We start from the raw sequence: 5,422 nt of genomic DNA on the forward strand, positions 1-5,422 counted from the left end.
AAGCTGGCAAAATCGCTAAAAGTTGCCAAATCAACCGTTACAAATGTAATTAAAGTGTTTGGGGAACGTTTGTCGACAGCCAGGAAGTCTGGATCGGGGGGAAATCGAAAACCCGAAGCCGCTGAGACGACAAAGAGAGTTACCCGTAGTTTCAAGCGAAACCTCTCTCTCCGAGAGAGGTCTCCGCCAACAACGTGCAGGTGGTTCCCAAGGACAAGAACCCTCCCAACACGCCAGAGCTCCGCCCAATTGAGAAATTCTGGGCTATTGTCAAGCGGAATCTAAAGAAGACCAAAAACCTGCTAAGGACGAGCAGCAGTTCAAGGCAAACTGGATTTCTGCGGCGAAGAAGGTGGACAAGGTGGCTGTACAAAATCTGATGGCAGGTGTCAAGCGTGAGGCCCGGCAATTCGGATTTGGAAAAGCGAAAGCCTAACTGAATATTTTTCCTGAATTTTATACTAATTGAACTTGAAAAAGAAATTTAATTTGATTTTTTAAATAAACGATTTCACCGATTTACACGCGTTTTCCCTTGACCAAATTTTGACCGTATCACCCTTTAGTCGGCCCCGTCCGATTTTAGACTTTACTAAATTGTTTGTTTTCAGTTTGCTTCTAAGTTTTTTAAATAAAATCCGAAATAGTGAAGAAGCATCCCCAAAAAAATGACAAGCATGTAAAATGCATTGCTTCTGATACGATTTTGCACAACATGCGAATCCAAAAAGAACATTTTCATTGTTTTTTGCTGCACTGAAAAAAAATCATGTAAAGTTCCAAAGATTTTGTCTTTACAATAATGAGTATGGTATTGATTCCGCCAGAGAAGAGGAGAATAGAACCCAATAAACACAGGATGAGCGTTTTTCAAATGCAACACCTCTTCAGTTTGAGGGTAAATATCATTTTCAACATAAATTCAACTTGACTTGAAAAAGCTCATCTTCAATTCATCTTCGCATTGTTTGCGAATTACAACCAATTTGGCAAAATGTTGACGAAAACTTTGAAAATGTGTTGAAGATAATTGGAGAAAACTTTGACAAAACACTACCCTGAAATGCAACGAAAAAACCACATGGTTTTCAATACTACTTTGGACAACAAAGTTCGTGGAAGAAATACAAAAATGTGGAAATTTTTTAATAATCAATTGAAATTGCTTATAATAATTGGTAAGTAAAACTAAAACACGAAATGAAAACTTTAAGGAAGTCACTAAACTCAAATCTCTTTGCAGACAACTAAAATATTTGGATGCTGATTCTTGGACACATTAAGAGGCTGGCCGATGAAAAATGGTAGTGGCTTATCGAGAAGAGAAAGTTTCCATAAATCAAAGTGCAACCAAAAAAAACTTGGTATTTATGCTTTTCCATATCAACAACTACTGGATGATAATTCGCAATTCACAAAATAAATTAAACCGATGATGCGATATAAATTAAACTATCGATGTGATATAGTTTAATTTATATCGCATCATCGGTTTAATTTGTTATTTTGTGAATTGAAATTGCTGGAAATTTATTCCAATTATCTGGACATCAAGTTCCTGAAAATTGCCAGTATTTTAATAACAACAATTTTGTAACACCAACGTTCTTGAGGAAATCACGAAGTACGTGGTCAGTTGGAAGAAATACAAATTGGTAAGTCAAAATAAAAAGTGAAATGAAAACATAATGGAAATCACAAAACTCGATTGTTTTGCAGAAAACTAAAATCATTGAATGGTATATTCTTGGAAGATGTTGGCCGATGAAGGAAACAACAAAGAAAGTTTTCAGAAAACTACAAAGTGCAACCAATTAAAACAAAGTGCAACAATTCCTATATCAAGAACTTCTGGATGAAAATGTGCATCATCGGTTTAATTTGTTATTTTGTGAATTGAAATTGCTGGAAATTTATTCAAATTATCTGGTCATCAAGTTCCTGAAAATTGCCAGTATTTTAATAACAATTTTGTAACACCAACGTTCTTGAGGAAATCACGAAGTACGTGGTCAGTTGGAAGAAATAAAAATTGGTAAGTCAAAATAAAAAGTGAAATGAAAACATAATGGAAATAACAAAACTCGATTGTTTTGCAGAAAACTAAAATCATTGGATGGTATATTCTTGGAAGATGTTGGCCGATGAAAAACCGATGAAGGGAACAACAAAGAAAAGTTTTCAGAAAACTTACAAAGTGCAATCAATTAAACCAAAGTGCAACAATTCCTATATCAAGAACTTCTGGATGAAAATGTGCATTACATCAATTTACATCCCGTCATCAGTTTGATATTTTGTGATTTCCTCTTGCTGGAATCTATTCTAACACACAAGCCAGCAAGTTCCTCGATAGTAATTATTTCAAATTGCCAGCATATTAATGACACCAACATTATGGAGGAAATGGAATTATACATGTAAAAATGTTTAAGATATTTAAAGTTGTATTCATAGTTTTATTTATTAATACTTTTAATAAGATAATTACATTTTGATTGGTATTATATTATTATTTTTATATATTATTAATGTTATTTTTAAGATTATTATATTTGTTAACGAAAAAAATAATAAAATTTACAAAATCCCTAGAAATTTAGTATTGACTTTCAGTTAGAACTAGGATTGACTTTCATACAAATTGTGGTTTGAAAGTATTCGCAACAATGGTAATTTTTTATTTTTCTCACATTGAAAACTGTTTGAGAAATTATTGAGTAGCGATGCATTTCAATTTGAGGATTACAATTGAGAAATTATTGCTATTGTGTTGAATTTTACTGTTGAGGGTAATGTCTGTTTTTTGTTGAGAACGCGATTTTCTCAACAATTTCTCAACTTGAATATTACCCTAATCCTTTGAAAAAATGTTTGAAAAATTATTGAATTTTAGTATTTTTCAAACGTTTGTGTTTATTGGGGAAGGAATGATACCTTTACACCCTCAAAAAAAATCGCTTCTTTAACATATGTTCCAAACATATTTTGCATATATTATTGGATACTGCTGAAACATTATTATGTTTATTTTATGTGAACATATTACATGTTTGGAAGCATTTTGAGCCCAAAAATATTATATACTTGGAAAAAAGACGATTGTGTTCATCCACTATCCACTGGGCTACGTAGCTGTTATAGTCACCAGTAGATAATTATCGTTATAAGTTACATTTATATAGCATAGTTTGCAGCGCCCACCAGCCCATGCAAACATAACATTGTTTAACAGAAACATACTGTTACGTTTTTATATTTAGGCGTTTTTAATTACCCGACAATTAAAACACAGTTCTTTTAAATAACGACAATCTACAATTTATTTACTATGACTTCACACTTTACAATTCGTTCACACTGAAGTTATTCGTTTGACGCTTTAATTAAGACTGACTCGTTAGCAGCATGCGAGCGCTTTTATATATGACGGTGTGGCAATACGAGAACATTCTGGTAGCACTACAATATTCTGGCAACGCCATAACATTCTTAGACAATGCTAGAAGGATCTACGACCATTAAGTTATTCGTCTGGTGGCTGCCAAACACATACACACTCACATAGATATATGCTCGCATTACTACAACAAAAACAATAGGCAATGAAGATAACAAAGCAAAAGGGGTTACTTAACAATGAGCGATTGAGAAAGATGTTTAGGAAAGTACTAGAAAATAAAGATGATTCTAACAAGTGATGACGTACTTTTGTCGTTACAAATTTAAATTTTAAATTAACGGAAACTAATTTAAATAAACTTATATCTATAATTATCAAATTCGTAACACTGCCTCCCGCTTAAGCCTGTTCGTCCCGAACAGGCACAGAACCTGTTCCGTAAGGAGCCAATCGTTCCAGATGTACAACTTTCATCTTTGATCTAGGGCTGTCGTCCTTCTGAATCCGGTATACAACATCATTGATCTTCTTGATGACTTTATATGGGCCTTCCCACTGTGTTCGCAGTTTAGGACACAATCCTTTCTTTCGTTGCGGGTTAAATAGCAGAACCAATTCTTCTTCTTGGAAGCCTTCAGTATTTACAGCACGATCGTATCTCGCCTTCATTCTGTTGCTGACCATTTTTATTTTGTTGCGCACTGATTCGTGAACTTCACCGAAAGTGTTTGGGATGTCGTTTCTGTTTTCTTCCATGGCGAGCTCATTAGGTTTAGCACCGAATATCAGATCACCAGGCAACTTCAACTCAGTTCCGAATAGAACATTGGCCGGTGTTCGAGAGGTGGAATCATGAATGGCAGATCTATACGACAGCAAAAACTTTGGTATATGCTCGTCCCAGTCCCTCTGGCCGTTGTCCACTACTTTTCGAAGATGTTCCTCCAGAGTGCGATTAAACCTTTCTACCATGCCATCGGATTGTGGATGTAATGGTGTAGTCCTCGTTTTCTTGATACCAAGGGATTCGGACATCTCTTTGAATATGGCCGATTCAAAATTTCTTCCCTGGTCTGAGTGAATCTCGGACGGCACACCGTAGCGACATATCCAGTTTTTGTTGACAACATCCACAATCGTTTTTGCTTCTTGGTTTGGAATTGCATACACCTCCGGCCATTTGCTGAAGTAATCCATGACCACAAGGACATAACGGTTTCCAGATTCACTTACTGGGAAAGGGCCTGCCACGTCCATTGCTATACTTTCAAACGGGGCTCCTGGTCTATATTCTTGCATAGGACCTCGACTTTTCCTTGTTGGACCTTTCGCCTTCATGCACTTCTCGCAATTGGCTACCCATTCAGCAATTGATTTCTGGCATCCAACCCAGTAGAATCGTTGCTTCACTTTCTCGGCGGTTTTGGTTATTCCCGGATGACCTCCACTGGGACCATTATGGAACTCCGCCAAAACATCTCTTATTTTGGAATCTGGAACGATGATCAAATTTCGGCTGCTCTTGCCATCTTCGCTTTCCCATTTACGTTGCAGGGATCCATTGACTAGAACTAAACTATCCCATTGAGCCCAGTATGCTTTCATAAGTGGACTTTCGGCTGCGATGTCTTTCTTGCTGGGTTTCTTATTTTCTTGTTTTGCCGAAATAATTTTTCTCAGAATGGGATCTTTACGTTGCTCTGTTGACCAGTCTGTGCCAGATTCGATGTGTAACTACCTGACATTTACAACTGTCTCCTTTGGTTCAGCCTTCGAGTAGCGTCTGTTTTCTACATTGCAATGCCGTCGTGTCAAGGCTTGATCAATAACTTGTTTGCCACCTTTTCTATTATCCGCAAAATTTGAATTTGAGTCGCTTGGCTTTGTGGTCGCCTTCTTCTGATTATTGTTTAATGGAGATGGCGAGATTGACCCCGACGTTTTACGCCACGCTTTACATTCCCGTGAAAGATGTCCAGCCTTATCACAGTTATAGCATTTCATTCTAGATTTATTTGC

General features: G+C 36.4%; 1 long non-coding RNA gene across 2 annotated transcripts; it reads left to right on the plus strand.

Moving 5' to 3' along the window:
* Positions 1 to 855: 855 nt before the first annotated feature.
* On the plus strand, positions 856 to 2,598 carry LOC142224540 (uncharacterized). Of its 2 annotated transcripts, XR_012719170.1 has the most exons (4): positions 856 to 1,178; positions 1,244 to 1,364; positions 1,470 to 1,655; positions 2,100 to 2,598. It is a non-coding gene; the product is annotated as an uncharacterized LOC142224540 (long non-coding RNA). The 2 variants fall into 2 exon arrangements; XR_012719169.1 differs by lacking the exons at positions 1,470 to 1,655; positions 2,100 to 2,598 and having other exon boundaries at positions 1,244 to 1,367.
* The last annotated feature ends 2,824 nt before the right edge of the window (positions 2,599 to 5,422 follow it).

This window comes from Haematobia irritans, chromosome 2 (assembly GCF_050003625.1).
Source record: "Haematobia irritans isolate KBUSLIRL chromosome 2, ASM5000362v1, whole genome shotgun sequence".
Lineage (NCBI taxonomy): Eukaryota > Metazoa > Arthropoda > Insecta > Diptera > Muscidae > Haematobia > Haematobia irritans.